General features: G+C 47.1%; 2 protein-coding genes across 7 annotated transcripts in view; one reads left to right on the top strand and one right to left on the bottom strand.

Annotated features, from left to right (window-relative positions):
- LYAR (Ly1 antibody reactive) overlaps window positions 1-1,318 on the bottom strand; it is a 29,426-nt gene extending 28,108 nt beyond the window's left edge. Inside the window, exon 1 of one of the 2 annotated variants that reach the window (XM_088463585.1) lies at window positions 1,214-1,318. The gene's annotated coding sequence lies outside the window, so the exon portion shown is untranslated. Of the gene's footprint in view, window positions 1-1,136 lie in introns of both variants that reach the window. The other variant, XM_088463586.1, reaches the window with a different exon arrangement.
- Window positions 1,306-17,027, top strand: part of ZBTB49 (zinc finger and BTB domain containing 49) — a 32,169-nt gene continuing 16,447 nt past the window's right edge. For 2 of the 5 annotated variants that reach the window (XM_088463584.1, XM_088463580.1), the window contains exon 1: window positions 1,310-1,409. The gene's annotated coding sequence lies outside the window, so the exon portion shown is untranslated. Of the gene's footprint in view, window positions 1,410-2,758; window positions 2,780-10,402; window positions 10,474-17,027 lie in introns of those variants that run through there. The other 3 variants (XM_088463581.1, XM_088463582.1, XM_088463583.1) reach the window with 3 other exon arrangements.

Genomic DNA, 17,027 nt, shown 5'->3' with positions numbered 1-17,027 from the left:
GGCGACTTCGCAGATCCGAGCAAGTGCGTACATACACGCAGCAGATCCTTCCATAATCGACCATCTGAATAATCCTACAATCGCACAGAATGGCCGCAGGAACCAAGACAGTGACACCATATTTTTAGCATATGAGATCAGATGTAGACAGATACAAGCCCTGAAAACAGTCACGACGTATCCACGCGTTTTGTCACCACTCCCTGTTACTTACCACAAAACGTCCCCCGTCTGTCAATCACTTGCAAATAAATGGTCACTTCAATCATAATCACATCCGATCGCAATTCAATCGGCGCACATGCGCATTATGGCTAAGACTCGTGCGCTGCCAGCCGATAAACACTCAACTGCGTAAATATTGGCATTTCGTACATATCTGAATCAGGCCCATAGTTTGGAGGAGAGACACCCAACTTACTGCTGCATTACCACTACACACCCACCACGTAACATCACCTGTGTCCACACAAGGGACCCCTTAGTCACTAACTGCCTATACCATAAGCTAGCCTGGGTAGAAGATTACATCGGTGGGGAGGTGAGCCATCTACTCATGCACTTCATACCTGCTACACTGTGACAGGGGGTTACAATATAATGAACAGTGCATACAAAAAAAGTATGGAAGAGCAGCAATATTGTGAATTTGGAACTTTGGGGTAAAACTTAAAAAAAAAAAAGAAGTGCCTACAAATCAGAAACCAGCAACTCTGTAACCAGGCGGAGTATGACCCATCTTTAAAGGTCCGATTCTTTAAGTTGCAGACACTATTATTAGATGCACAACATTTTGTGTGTTCTGTAATTTATAGCCAGTTGTGTATTGTGCATTGCTAGGAATGCACACGTGTGTGTAGGTTATAGTCATACATTTTTCATATGAAACACGTATGGTGACCATCATTGTTCATGTTAATAGAATAATTTACCACCTGAAAGGTCACGACTCACAAACCATACTGCAACCAAGTTTGCAAAGTCACTTTTCTGTTCAGTATAGCAGTTGCTCAGTGTCCTAGAACACATGTTAAAGCCAACAACACAGGCAGTGACCCTAAAAACAACTACATAATCTCCTAGTATGTGAGCAAACATGGGCATAGGCTATGGCAGAGGCTGGCACGATATAATACCTGCAGGTGGTATACACCCCACCACTCGCTGCGCAGCGTATATCACTAATGCACAGGCTGCTGCACACCATGCTCACCTCCTGCACACCACGTGTCCTCCCTCTACGCCGGGCACTGTGTACTGTGTGACGTCACTTCCTCTACCCAGGCCAGGCCGGCTTCGTTGTGAGGGCGGAAATGACGTCTCCGTCTGGTACAATGCACGTCACTGAGTTGAGGTTGTCACCAGTTGTCGGCGACAGAGACAGGTCAGGATGCGTAGTAGAGTAGTGGGTAAGAGCATAATGACTGTTGCCGTGTAGATCCTATACCAGACTAGTGTGTGTTTTGTACAGTCCTCTCCATATAAGCCTGCATCGTCTTGTTTCTCCCTGTGATGCATTCTAGTGTGGATTACAGTAGCATTCTGGTTGTCAGGCACCCTCTGGAGCTGCAGGAGCACAGGCATGCCACCTGCGCTGAACTACAAGTCCCAGTATGCCCTACCACCTTCTATCTGAAAGGTCATGCTGGGCCATGTAGTTTCCCAGCAGCTGGAGAGCCCCCTTGTAGAGCCCATAAGCACACTGTGGGGTGTCAAATGTGCAGTAGGTCTGTGGACTGGAGCTAGGTCACTATTAGATAGACCATATGCATGCTTTCTCAGATGTCCCCTAATTACTGGTTGCTGTAATTTCCCATGTGTGGAGCAGCGGCCTCTGACTGCATGCTTGTAGCTCTTTCCCCGCAATGGGAATCTCCTTATGGACTAGGACTGCGCAGTGTGTCCAATAGCAACGTAGTTATGTACAGGGATCTGCATATGCTCTCACTTTGCAGAGCAAGACAGAGAGTCAGACCGCCGTGTCTGGACCTGCGTCACACTGTTCTAGATCAGCAGCGGAATCAGTCTTTCAAGTGATGTCAACATAAGGGACTGTCGGATCCCTCTCACTGGCTCAGTACTAAGATGAGAATCGGGGTTCTCTGTTATTTAGTTTAGATAACAGGTTCTCAAACTCTGTCCTCAGGACCCCCAACTCTGCATGTCGTCCAGGTCTCCTCACAGAATCACAAGTGAACTAATTAGCTCCACCTGTGGATCTTTTAAAATGTGTCAGTGAGTAATGGCTACACCTGTGTACCTGCTGGGTGACCTGGGAAATGTGACCTGTGTGGGGTCCTGAGACCCAAGTTTGAGAACCACTGGTTTAGATGGTGTTTGTGAAGGAATTGAACATGTGAACTATAAAGGGTTTATCCATATCTCAGGCCAGAACACTGGTTTAACAAGAAAATACAAATCTGCTGTAGGATTGTTCATTGATGGTCAAAGAACATAATGATGACCTAGGCTATCTGCTGTTTCTAACTTACATTTCCTGTTATCGACAGATATCCGTAGCATTAGATGTCATCAATAATAACATTTGACTGCTGTGTGCTGATGGGCATTTTTGCTTTAGTGCATAACTATATTTCATTGCTACAGTTGTTCATTTTAATGTTTGAATAGATTGTTCAACTAATTTTTTTGCTTTTTGTTCTAGAGACTAATTTGCCAACACGAGTCAACAAAATTTTACTTCAATACCTTTTACAGATGATGGCAGATGAGCCAATTGTACTATGAATCGGGCATTGCCCTACTAGGCAAAACCAAAGTGTGCTTGACGTCCTGCTAACTTTGTTTTAGTTCAATCAAATGTTTTTGATGCTTTTAATTAGCACCTGTCTTTCATACATCAGAGTGTTGTGTGTTACCCACTACCCACAGTGTAGTAACCATGCAGCCAATCAAACCTAGAACGAATGTGCTAAAATACAAGATTTTAATTCCCTGCAGCAGTTGTATCCATTAGGTTACTAGTGACCTGCCCCTAAAGGGTCCAGCACTGCTTTCCACCATGCTACTGCTGCTTGCTTGTTTCAAATAGGCATGTGTTCCTCCTCCGTTAACTTATTCTGTAAAAGCTAAATTAATAATGATAATGCCGCTGTATGTTTGAAATGGGCAGTCAGTGGTAGCAGAGAGAGAGAAGTAGTGACAGGACGGAGCATTCAAGGGAACCTACCTGAGGTTTGTTGGGTACTTCCTCATCTTTGCGGCCCCCTGCTGGAGGCACTTTTTACGCTACTTACGTTTCTCCTTCATCCACTAGGGGACATTGGAGTCTCAGTACAGTGGGGTATAGAGGTGGGATAACCTGGAGCTGGCACTTTAATAAATCTTAATAGTAGCTAGCTCCTCCCCCTCTATACCCCCCTACAGGTCAGTCTTAATTTTGTGCCAAGGGAGCTGGTCACATACAAAGAGCTCTCTGCTAAAAATCAAGGATCCTCGATCAGCAAGAGGATCAGACAGGCAGCTCACTGCCCCTGCCTGCATGCTTCGTTGGAGCTGCCGGGAGACCTCACCGCCGCTGCTTGTGGCGTGAGTTGGGGGTCTTCAGCTACAGAGACCACTGTCTCTGGGGGGTACCCAGATGTGCTGCATGTGGCGCTTGTCGCGGTCCCCTATTAGCTCAGCCCGCCGCCGGCAGCAAGAAGGTTAGTGACTCCTAGCAGGGTGGCCAGGAGAATAAGACAGGCGGGCATTAAAAAGCAGCAACTGATACAGCTCTAAAAGGTGCCAGAATGGAGGGGGCGGAGCCTAACACACAGTTCTGCTCCTGCCTCCCAGCAGCCCCAGCGCTCCCAGAAGGAGGCTGGTGGCCATTTTAGAAGACACAGGGTGCTAAACAAACACAGAAGAGAGACCTGTCTGCCCAGATTGTGACTGCACAGTGGGGTTAGACTTGAGAAGGGCAGGTTAGACTGTGTTTACACAGCAATTACAGCACATTATATTGTGTTACACAGCGCTGGTCTCTGCATCAGCACTGGTTGGGCTGGGTTAATAGCATAATCTCCCTCTATGCCCTTAATCTCTTCTTTCTAAACAGTCTCTGTGTGTGTGTGAACAGTGAATTGGTAACATGACTTCAAAGGGGTCTAAGGCTGCACAAAAAGCTTTCCCCTGTAAGAATTGTGCAGAGACGTTTACACAGGGACTATCATCCAGTTCCCTGTTGTGTGAGAATTGTGTTTCAGAAACACAGACTGCAGCATTCTCACAACACCCTATTTGGGCTGATCAAATTCCATCAGTCATGTCTCAAATGTCTGCAGAGCTGGAAGCTTATCACAGGGAGAGAGAGGTTGAAAGATCTCAGAGGTCTGCCTTCTCTGAACCAGACTGGGCACAGTCTTTAGCCAGGTCTGTAGAAGGGCTCACAAGGGTTATGTCAGCCAAGGTTCCTCCCGTGGCATAGTCCTCTAGTGTCCCTGCTAGGAGACTAATACCGAATCCTCTTATGTGGGATGATCCGGAAGAGGACGACATGCCTGATACAAAGGAAGGGGAGTTACAGGACCCTATAGAGGAACAGGCGCCAGAGGAAGCGGAGCCTGTATCTCAGGGTGTAGAGGTGCTGATTGCCACTATACGCCAGGTGTTACATGTTGAGGACATGGACTCTGTGGAAGATAGGCCGTCTATCTTTAATAAGAAACAAAGACTAGCAGCCTCCTTTCCCGTGTCTGAGCAATTGGACGAGATTCCTACCTCAGCATGGAAACACCCAGATAAAAAATTTTAGATCTCGCGTAAACTTTTATCCTACTATCCCTTTCCTGCAGAGAGCAGGAAATTATGCGAAACACCTCCTTCAGTGGACCCTTCGGTGTCACGTCTCTCTAAAAAGATGGTGCTCCCTGTTCCAGGAGCAGTTTCTTTAAAGGAGTCTTCTGACAGGAAGTTAGAAACTACCTTAAAGTCTATGTACACTGTAGCAGGGGTGTCTCTTCGACCCACATTAGTCAGCTGTTGGGTCAACAAGGCGGTGGAAGCTTGCTGAGGGCCTTAGGTGTTCCGGCGGAGGACCTGGTTCCTCTAGCGGAACAGATTGCAGAGTCTGCTTTTTCTCTTGGAGAGGCTTCAAAAGATATTTGTAGTCTTTCCTCTAGATCCTCAGCTTTGGCTGTCTCAGCCCGCAGAGCCCTGCGGCTGAGACAATGGCAGGCGGATGCGGAATCTAAGAGAGCCATAGAAGCACTTCCATTCACAGGGGAAGCTCTGTTTGGAACGGAACTGGATAAGTGGATATCTCAAGCCACAGGTGGTAAGTCCACTTATCTCCCATCTGCTGCTCCTCCTCCTAGGAGAAACCCTTTGCTGGACCTTCCTTTCGTATCCCAGGGAGATTAATTAGGGGGTCGTGGCAGAGGAGCTCCCTCTATCTCCCGTGGTTCCAGAGGCAGGGTTAGAGCCACTGCATCCTCCTCCCAGCAGGATAAGTCTTCAGTTAAGCCTCCGGCATGATGCGCTTCCTTCTCTCCTGGGGGACCCCAGGGTGGGAGCTCGCCTTTGCAATTTCAAAGAAGTTTGGATTAAGTCTTGCCAGGACACGTGGGTCCGGGACATCATTATTCAGGGGTTGAAGTTGGATTTTCAGATCCAACCACCTCCTCGCTTTTTTACAACTGGTTTGCCGGCATCAGCGGCCAAATGGGTTGTAATACAGGAAGCAATAGAAAAGCTACTGTCTTCTCGAGTAATAGTGCATGTCCCTATCCATCAACAGGGTCAAGGCTTTTATTCCAGCTTGTTTGTAGTTCCCAAGCCGGATGGCTCAGTGATACCCATTCTGAACTTGAAACCTCTCAATCCTTATTTGTGGACCTTCAAGTTCAAAATGGAGTCCCTGCAGTCTGTCATTGCAGGGCTCGAGAGGTACGAGTTTCTCGTATCCTTGGACATAAAGGATGCCTATCTCCACATTCCCATTTGGACTCCTCATATGCCTATCTCCACATTCCCATTTGGACTCCTCATCAGGCATTCCTTCGGTTCGCAGTGCGGGCCTCTCATTTTCAATTTCAGGCCTTACCTTTCAGTCTTTCATCAGCACCAATAGTGTGCATTAAGGTCATGGCAGTCATGATGGCCCTTCTTCAGATTCAAGGGGTTACTATCGTCCCGTACTTGGACAACCTGCTTCTCAAGGCTCTGTCAGTCACTCAATTACAGCAGGACACCCGGGTAACACAGAGTCTTCTGTTACAACACAGATTGATCCTGAATTACCAGAAATCTCATCTACAGCCTACTCATCATCTGCCTTTCCTAGGGATGATTTTGGAGACTGTGGAGCAGAAGGTATTTCTTCCGCAGGAAAAGATAACCTCCATCCAACACATGGTGCGATTGATACTGCGTCATCTCAGGATGTCATTACACCTGTGTATTCGCCTTCTGGGGAAGATGGTTGCGACCTTCGAGTCCATCCAATACAGGAGGTTCCATGCTCACTCATTCTAACTGGACCTCCTGTCTATGGTCAGGGAACCACCTTTTTCTTCACCAGCTAGTTCAACTGTCACCCAGGATTCAAACATCTTTGCTTTGATGGCTGAATTCCTCTCACCTATTGGCAGGCAAATGGTTTGCTACATGGGAATGTATTCTCCTCACCACAGACGCCAGTCTGAGCGGATGGGGGGCAGTGACTCTGGGAAGACACTTTCAGGGCCGCTGAACTTGACTGGAGGCGGTACTGCCCATAAACATTCTGGGGCTAAGGGCCGTGTTCTATGTTCTTCAGGTAGCACATCCTCTGTTGAAGGGAGGTGCCATCAGAGTGCAGTCCGACAACGCCACGGCTGTGGCTTACATCAACAGACAAGGCGGCACCAAGAGTCAGTCCGCCATGAGGGAGGTAAGCCGCATTCTTCTCTAGGCAGAGGAATTTGTTGTAGCGTTATCAGCAATTTTCATCTCAGGGGTAGAAAATTGGGAGGCCGACTACCTCAGTCGACAAGACATTCATCCGGGAGAATGGATGCTCAATCCACAGGTCTTTCAACAACTGATTCCGCGTTGGGGTCTCCCTCAGGTAGATCTCATGGTGTCGAGGTTGAACCATCAACTGCCACCTTACTGCTTATGGACAAGAGATCCACAGGTGGTGGCAGTGGATGCTGTAACAGCTCCTTGGCGGTTTCAGTTTGTTTACCTGTTTCCACCACTCCCACTTCTTCCTAATCTCAAGAATCAAACGAGAAAGGGTAAAGGTTCTGTTGGTGGCTGCAGACTGGCCCAGATGGGCGTGGTATTCCAACCTACGTCTTCTACTGATAGACGACCCGTGGCCTCTTCCTCTGCAAGAAAATCTACTGCAACAGGGTCCGTTTATCTATAAGGACTTAAAGCGGCTTCATTTGAAGGCGTGGCTGTTGAAAGGGCTATCTTAAGAAGAAAGGTTATCCCTTCCAGGGTGATTCCTACTATGTTAAGGGCTAGAAAGGAAGTTACCTCAAAGCACTATCATCGTATATGGAAGGCGTATGTCTCTTGGTGTGAACGCAAGGTTGTGCCACCGTCAGAATTCAACTTAGCTAGGCTGCTTCTTTTTCTACAGGCTTGGTTTATCAGCAGGTCTTCGTCTGGGATCTTTGAAGGTTTAAATATCTGCTCTGTCGATTTGTTTTCAGAAGAAACTAGCATTATTGCTGAATGTCCAAACATTTCTACAAGGGGTTGTCTGGTTACAACCTCTGTTTGTACCACCAACGGCCCCAAAGGATTTGAATTTGGTCCTCTCTTTTCTCCAGTCTTCCCTATTTGAAGCTTTACAGAGTGTGGAATTAAAATTTTTATCATGGAAAGTGGTTTTCCTTTTGGCGCTCGCCTCTGCTATAGGCGTGTGTCGGAGCTAGGGGCGCTTTCTTGTCGTCCGCCTTACCTAATTTTTCATGAGGATATGGCTGAGCTACGTACGCCCTTATCTTTATTGCCTAAGGTAGTGTTTGTGTTTCACATCAACCAACCGATTGTGCTTCCGGTGTTTAAAGATAATTCTCCAGCTTCCAGATCCCTAGACGTCCGGGCTGTTCGGCTTTATGTTGATAGGACTGCATCCCTCCGGAAGTCAGATACACTGTTTGTTCGATATGATATGGAGCGTCCGGGCTGGCCGGCTTCTAAGGCTACTATTTCTAGATGGATTCGTCTGACAATCAGACAAGCCTATCTGACTGCATCAAAACAACCTCCTACTTCAATCACAGCGCATTCTACGTGCTCGGTGGGTCCTTCGTGGGCGGTTGCCCGCGGTGTTTCCCTGACCCAGCTTGGTCAGGCCGGCATACTTTTGCAAAGTTTTGACATGTTTGCGGCATCTGTTTCACAGTATGGTCGTGTTGTTTTGCAGGGTTCTCCAACGCTTCCCCACCCGGGATGTGAGCTCTGGGATGTCCCCACTGTACTGAGACTCCAATGTCCCCTAGTGGATGAAGGAGAAAACAGGATTTTGGTACTTACCAATAAATCCCTGTCTCCGATTCCACAGGGGACACTTAGCCTGATTCAGAGACAGACGCGAGCGGCCAGGATTATGGTCGCGATGGTCAAGACCATCGTGACCATCGGGCTTGCGACGAGACCCTTGTGGTAGGGTCTCGTTGCCGCAGGCACCAGAGAGCTTTTGGCTCTAATAGAGCCGGAAGCTCTCCCACTTACATCACTGGTGATGTCAGTGGGACCGCCCACAAACTGCAGGCGTTTGCTTGGGAACAGACAAAAAGAATATGTCTGCGCTAGTGTTCACAAACACAATAATAAAAATTAATCATAAAATATCAATTTATTGCACATATATCTTTAACTGCAGTTCCTATAAGCATTTCAATTAAGCAACTTAATTACATAGAATACCCAGACAGTATCTGTATAATTAACCATATGACAATGGTGAAATATTGCACATAAATAATTACTAGCTGTAAAATACAATTAGACAAACAGATGTTGAATTAGTTGAATTAATGTCCCACCAATTGGTGGGGGACAATAAAATGGGGAAAAGGCAAGCAACAATTGTCTAAAATTGAGTGGTATTCACAATATCCCCAGGGTTAACTGAATGGGATTCCCAAATGAACTCCTAATGGAGAATGGAAACAAGTGGCCAAGTTTTTGATAATCCAATGTCATTAGCATCCGCGGTGTCCGTTGAATTGGGGGACACAGTGTAGTACATGTGGATGTAAATGATAGTTTAACAAGCCGCTCACACAGCTCGAGGGGGTCCGTCTGCTCCGGCAGGTCACTGGCTCCCGATGGTGCAGACACGCTGGATGCTGCACTGTGGAGTGCGTGCTGACACAGTGACAGCTAGCCGTATGGCGCAATAGTCCCAGGGGGTCCGTCTGCTCCGGCAGGTCACTGGCTCCCGATGGTGCAGACACGCTGGATGCTGCACTGTGGAGTGCGTGCTGACACAGTGACAGCTAGCCGTACGGCGCAATAGTCCCAGGGGGTACGTCTGCTCCGGCAGGCTCCTGACTCCCGCTGGTTGGATGCAATAAGTGGTGGCTGTTTGCCAGCTAATAGCGGCTGAAAGGGGGTCCGTCGGTTCCAGCAGGCTCCTGACTCCCGCTGATGGATTGCAATAGGTGGTGGCTGCTAACAGCTGAAAGCGGCTGAAAAATGATTGCTGATGTGGTCTCCAAATGCGAACAGGAACAGAAGCAGTCCTATCTTATAAGATTATTGTTCTTCCTGGTTTGGACATTCGTTTTTCTTCAAGGTCTGCTTGATTTGTTAATGTATGTTCTAGGCATATTTGCTTGTTTGTTCATGTATGTTCTAGCTTCTCTTCTCTTCTCCTCTTTTCTATTTTCCAGCTCTCCTCGGGCAGTTTCTTAAGACTGACCTGTAGGGGGGTATAGAGGGGGAGGAGCTAGCTACTTTTCAGATTTATTAAAGTGCCAGCTCCAGGTTATCCCACATCTATACCCCACTGTACTGAGTGTTCCCTGTGGAATCTGAGAAAGGGATTTATCGGTAAGTACCAAAATCCTGTTCTCTTCACTAGTCAGTGAAGATGCGTAAGTAGCGTAAAGATCAGCCACTGTCCAATATCATTTCCTACGATCCAAGTGGGCATGCAGGGGGAATATATCCTTGTGGCGAGCGAAGCGAGCCACCGTGCCCGCAGTATGGCGAGCGAAGTGAGCGCGCAAGGGGCCGAATGGTCTTTCCTCATCTTTACGCTACTTGCGTATCCTCGCTGACTAGTGAAGATACGTAAGTAGCGTAACCAGCGCCTCCAGCAGGGGAAGTACCGATTGTTGTACCCTAAATAAATAAAATCTTGTATTTCTCAAAAGCTGTCAATCTACACCCAAAGCTAAATTTCATCCTAGGTGGAATTCTCCTTTAACTGCGTAATGCTTCATTGCAGAACCAAGCAAACTCGTCCTGCACCACTGTTTTACTTCTTGAAGATTTTGGTTACTGACGCCCACACATGAGGTGAATGAGTGCGGATACATTGCTACACAGTCTCACGTGATCACAAACGTATCATTTTGGAAAGTAGAGATTGTCCAGAACTTGTTATTTTCTAGGTTGAAATTACTTGTTCTATTCACTGATCTTGCAACCTTTTCCGTCTATTTGATGACTGGGTCCCCTGTTTTGTTTTATTGACCTAAGCTTTCCTTTTCATCGTTCTTGTATTACCTTTTTAAGGCTGGCACCATTCTTTGCACTTAAGTCTCCTCCTGTTTACTGATCTGAATTGTTTTGCAGTCAGTTGCATATTAGATGGTTGTATTAAGATATGCTCAAGTCTGTACATTATTATTATTATTATACAGTGCAAGGTGCATCATTACAGTCCCATTACTTTATGCATTTTTTAATTCTGTTAGTGTATCTTACTTTACGTGAACTACTAGTCCATAAGGTTAATTTTCATTTCTCTTTTGATTTGAGTCATTTTAGAAAGTTTGCACAGAAAAATCACCCTATGTTCTAAGTACAGTTAATTAATTTTACAATACACAATCTTCCAGTTCTAATACAAATAATACATCTAACAAACCATACTGATGTAGTGTTCACTCTAGCTCCGGCGGCAGGCAGGGCGCCGGAGCTAGAGAGGGCAACCTTATGCGCGCGCCGAAGGCGCGTGCGCATCCGAAAAGAGGGCTTGTCTATAAGACGCGTCCCCTTTTCGTCATACTTGGGGGCGTGCCCGGCGCTGCAGAAAGGGAGAATAGATGCCGGGCGCATGCGCCCAGCGTCTATTCTCCGGCGATGACCGGGACGTCACCGCGACACCGCATGTTTCTCCACCCGCGGGACACTGCGTCCCGCGGGTGAGAACGGCATCTGCAGGCTGTGAGGGCAGGGCGCTTTTTGTCCTCCTCCTGGCCTAGCGGGAACGCTACGGATGAGTCCATCTGTACTGGTTAAAGTACACCCAAATTTCTTGACTTCTGATGCTTTGACCATTCCCTTTAGATCAGGGATGGTGAACCTCAGGTAAGACCCCCCCCCCCCCCCCCCCCCGAAATCATTTGGTCTGGTCCTCTGAGCTTTTTTCTGTTAGCCTCATCTTGCTTGCAGGGTGTCTAGAATGGCCTCCTGCAGCCAGAATCTATGCAGCAGTGCCACCTGGAGTGTCCTTAGGACGCTTCAGACGGTCACACCGCTGCCCTTACAGCTACCCGAGGCGACGATTGTGTTCCTGCCCTGTGTGATGTCACACGGAGGGGGCGTGGCCTGCACTGGGCCAGCATATAATGTTATATACATCAAAATGGCCCTCGGCAGAAAAAAGGTTCCCCCACCCCTGCTTTAGATCATGCCATTTTTTTTTTTTTTATCAGCGCAGGGCAATAGCCAAGGATACACATCATCAAATATTAACCTAGTTATGAGAGGAGGAAAAACCTGCCACTGATTTAAATTGATAATGTTTAGGGCGAAACTATCGGTCTATCTATCCCCAATAGGTCAGCCACTTACCATGTCTTTGTGGCATTTTAAAGTCCTATGGGGGGTACCCCCAAACATTATGAAAAGTTGCCTCCAATGCATCTGACTATAAGGGAAATATAGATGTCATTTTTACAATTAATTTAGTGGGGGTTTTTTTTCTTTTTTTACTTTTAGCAATACCTTTAATGTAATCAGTTATCTGACATGTTACAATTATTGAGGACATGAGAAATTCTTCTTGAGTTTCGGGCTGTGCGATATCGCACTGCATTTTTACCTCACGAATTTAGGTTTTCCATTAATTTATGAAAAACCTAATCTCTATAGTTAGGCGCTATACACTAGTTCCTAAATGGAATTGCGTAGACAGAAACAAAGGCTCAGGATTTGCAGAAGATCTAATAGTAGATTAAACCAGCAAGAATAGCCATTTGAAGAACGATCATGAATCGCTGAGGTCTGTTTCTCTAGATTTTCCGAGACCTAGATCATAGTCTTCCCACATTTGCTTAAATTCTCACTTGTGTTTCCCTTATTTAGTTCCTTCTAGCTCTTCTCGCTGTCCAGCCATTTCTTTGACAACATCCCGGCCAATGGCACCAGTTTCACCAGCTAGGTGGTGGGACCTAGCTATACTGTTAGTTCTGTTACCTTGGCGCAATGCTCTTCGTGATTGCAAAGCTGTATTCCATGCTGTACAGCCTTTTTTCTGCAGTCGTTAGAAGCCAATCCAGCACTCCTATTAAGATTTTTGCAACTGTCCTTAGTTCAAAAACACTATATATATATATATATATATATATATATATATATTTGGATTTAACTGCTAAGCACTCTTAACTATATGGATAGTGTAATAGATTATTCCTCCCCTAGTCCATTTCCAGTGAGTTTCAGGTTTCTTTCATAATTTTAAAATAACTTTGGAAAACCATAAGTTCATGTGTATCCAAGCTGTTTTAGCCGATGTACATATTGGCTTGCAGTAACTAATGGATCCACTAGAGGGCTCACAAATGTATCATAAATGTAACAACAATATATCTAAACAGCATGGATATACTGTCTATTATGCGGGCCATACACTAGTACAACCAGCATAAGATGCGATTCATCATACGTTTTTCCCTTGAACTCCCCGCCAGTCCCGGCCGTACGATTTGGTGCTTTTTTTGACACACAATGTACATACGATCTGACGTACAATCACTCGCCCCTATACGACTGGTCATGATACGATCGATCGTGTACCTCACTAAATACATGCGATCATAACAGATTTAAAAGACGCCGGTCGGACGCACGATGCATTGCATGAGCAAATACACGGCACGATCTGCATACGATTACGACGGATAAAATGGGATGCACGTCTGATAAGATACGATAGAACAGCGGCGGGAACACGCATAGGATCGTATTCTATCCTAAATACTACACGATTTCCACACAATGCGTCGTACGAGGCATCTAAATTTGTGCAATCTGCCCGAAATCGCGCTACTGTATGGCCAGCATTACATAGCAGTGTACTTTTGTACCATGTATTTGTATCAGTTAATTTTTTTTTCTTCAGGGTCCATAGGGCTCCACAGGGAGACAATGGGTGTAGGTGGTACTTGGAAGACCGGACACCAACAGCAAAGCTTTTTTTCTATCCCAGGATGCTCTGGTAGTTACCCCTATACCCTGCTCACATCCTGAAGGCAACTTTGTTTTGTTGGTGTCCAGCAGGAGCTGGATCACCGCTAGAACAGTTTTTTTATGATTTCATATTTTATACAGAGCAAGCAGCACTAGACAGTCCTCTGGACGTCTGCACTGCTGCTCAATCACCCCTCCGCGGCGCTGCGACTCCAGCCCTCGGCTAGGTACTCTCGACGGGGCTCCAGTGGGACCAAGCTAGCAGGGCTCCTCTGACCCCAGACTGCAGCCGGGACTCATGGGGACAGGTAAGACGGGATAAATGTCTATGCGCAGTCTTACCTCTGGTCTCAGGAGACAGACCGGAAGCGCTGATGTGGACACTTGTTCGTCCGGGACTCCACTAGACCACTAGGGTATAGCCTATACTGGCGCAGGGGACAGCTAAGGCCAGGTTGATGTCAGTATAGGGAAGAAGACACTCTCCCTGCGGTCTCTCCACCAGCTCAGGGCACTATCCCACTGTGGTCTTGCTGCCGCTGAGATGCTCCTCCCTCACCCACTATTTAAGCGACAGAAGGTAGATTTGCCAGAGTTTCCTCACTCTGATCAGCTATATGATCATATGTGTGAAGCATGGAATATGCCAAGTAAAAGACTTCAGCTGCCTAAATACATTATTTCCTTTGTCACTGTTCCAGCTATTGATTGCACTAAATGGGAAGTTCCCCCTGCAATGGATTCCCACATGAAAAGCCTAGTTAAGAACACTACTTTACCTATCCATACTGCAACCTCCTTAAAGGAGACTACGGATAGAGGGATGGAAGCTTGCTTGAAATCTATATACTCTCTTACAGGAGTTATTAGTCGTTCTGCCAGGGCTACGGCCTGGGTGGCAAAAGCCATTGGGCAGATGCCCTAGAAGATATATTTCCCTCTGATTCTTCAAGGGAACAGCTGTCCTACATATCTCACATTAGAGATGCAGCCTCATATTTAGGAGAGGCGGCTTTGGATACTGGTCTAGCTTCCAAGGCATCTGCTACTTCAGTGGTAGCCTGCTGTATTGTTTGGATTCGCTCATGGAAGCAGATTCTGACTCTAAAAAGGCTTTGGAGTCTCTGCCTTATTCTGGGGAGATCCTGTTTGGCCCAGAATTGGACAAGATTGTGACTACCTTGGCAGCTTCCAAGATGGCGTTCTTGCCCTCTGCATCTACTACAAAGCCTAGGATGTCATCCTTTCGTTCTTCTCATCCCTAAGGAAAAGCTAAAGGTCAGTCCTTTCCACGGCAGTCGGTATCCACTCAGGCCTCCAAGTCTAGGACCAAACTGACCTGGGTTACTAGATGTCCACCTAACAAATTTGGGGACAAGCCTTCAGCCTGACTGGACGGGCCTCTCCCTCAGACGTCTGGCTTAAGAAAGTGGACTCCCATTGATCCGCCCTCTCATTCTGTGGCAAACCCCCCCCCCCATTAATTCTTTTGCACAGGACCTCCATCAGACCCCTGCTTCTCCAGAAGGCCATTCAGTCCTTACTGCTTTCGGGGGTAATAATTCCGGTCCTCTCACCACAGCAGGGGAAGGGCTACTATTCTACCCTTTCCTTGGTCCAGAAGCCCAGCTGGTCTCATCGGCCTATCCTCAACCTTAAGAGCCTGAGCAGGCCTCCACGGGTTGGGCCCAGTGACCGACCAGCACTCCTTCAAAGGACGCTGGACTCCCAACCGAGGCGTTCTTGCCAATCAACATCCTGGAACTCCAAGCCATCTACAGAGCTCTCACTCTGGCTCAGAATATTCTTCAGGGCAGGACAGTAAAAGTACAGTCTGACAAGCACTTTAAGTCGGTCAGCAATGGCAGAAGTGTCCCGCATTCTCACATGGGCTGAACACCATCTCTGCAGTGTTCATCCCTGGGATTCTCAATTGGGAGGCGGATTTCCTCAGCCATCACGACGTGCATGCAGGGGAGTGGTCTCTCAATCCAGAAGTCTTTCAGCTCCTGGTGGACAAATGGGCTCTACCGGACGTTGGCCTCATGACCTTACGACACAACCACAAGCTTCCAGTGTATGGGGCCAGGATGAGGCGTCCGTGAAAGCTGCGTCGGGGTCCATTATCTGTGAGGTGGACCTTCCATTTGGTGTACTTCTTCCCTTTTTTTTTTTTTTTTCTTGTCTCCCTTGGTTTCTTTGGAAGTTCAAGCAAGAGGGGGGCAATGTCCTGTTTGTAGCTCCGGCTTGGCCCAGACGCCATTGGTACTCCAATCTTCAGTGTCTCTCCATAGACGTTCCTCTACGACCAGACCTGTTGTCTCAGGTTCCCTGTCTCCATCCAGACCTGGCCCATCTGTCTTTAACTGTTTGGCTCTTGAGACATCCTCCTAAGGTCTATAAAGAGTTTTCTAGCTCTGTGGTCCAGACCATGCTCAGAGCGCGTAACTGGCCTCTCCAAGGATATCACCGGGTGTGGCATACATTTCCAGAGGTGTGCTACTAGAAACTATGACCCTCCAGGTTTTTAGGCTCTCTAGAATCCTTGCCTTTCTTCAAGCTGGATTGGATCTCTGACTCCGTGTAGCCTTCCTGAAAGTTCACGTCTTTTGCTCTGTCCATCTGGTTCCAGTGCAGAATTGCTCCTCCACCTGGATATTGACACCATCCTGCAAGGTGTTCTACGTATACAACCTCCCTTTTGTCCCTCCTGTGGCTCCGTGGGACTTGTCAGTAGTTCTCCACGCACTTCAGGAACCTCCATTTGAACCCCTGGAGTGAGTGTGTGTGTGATATATATATATATATATATATATATATATATATATATATATATATATATAGAGAGAGAGAGAGAGAGAGAGAGAGAGAGAGAGAGAGAGAGGAGAGGAGAGAGAGAGAGAGAGAGAGGAGAGAGAGAGAGAGAGAGAGAGAGAGAGAGAGAGAGAGAGAGAGAGAGAGAGAGAGAGAGAGAGAGATGAGAGAGAGAGAGAGAGAGAGAGAGAGAGAGAGAGAATATGAATATATATGAATCAAATGGCTTACTGCGAAGACTATGTTTATTCCGGCTATAGCTTCTGTCCGAAGGGTATCTGATTTAGGGGGGGCTTTCCTGTCGCTCGTCATTTCTAATCTTTCATCCAGCCCTTGAACAACTGCTTTGGGACATCCCACCCCATTGTCTCCCTACGGACCCTGAATAAGAAGAGGAGTTATGGTAAAACTTACACTTGTTAACTCTTTCTTCGAAATCCATAGGGTCCACAGGGCACCCGCCGTGACACATCTGGCTTCTATGGGTTTCTTCTATGGTTGTTTCCATCTCTGAGCGTGTGATTCTTTAGTGTACCAGTCTTTCCTTCTCTCCTATCCTGCTCCTGCACCGCTGAGAGTACCCAGCCGATGGCTGGAGTCGCAGCGCCGCGGAGGGGTGA

Source organism: Taudactylus pleione, unplaced genomic scaffold (genome assembly GCF_031769625.1).
Source record: "Taudactylus pleione unplaced genomic scaffold, aTauple2 ptg001408l, whole genome shotgun sequence".
NCBI lineage: Eukaryota > Metazoa > Chordata > Amphibia > Anura > Myobatrachidae > Taudactylus > Taudactylus pleione.
The sequence above is the reverse complement of the archived record's forward strand: the minus strand, read 5'-3'. Positions and strand labels throughout refer to the sequence as shown.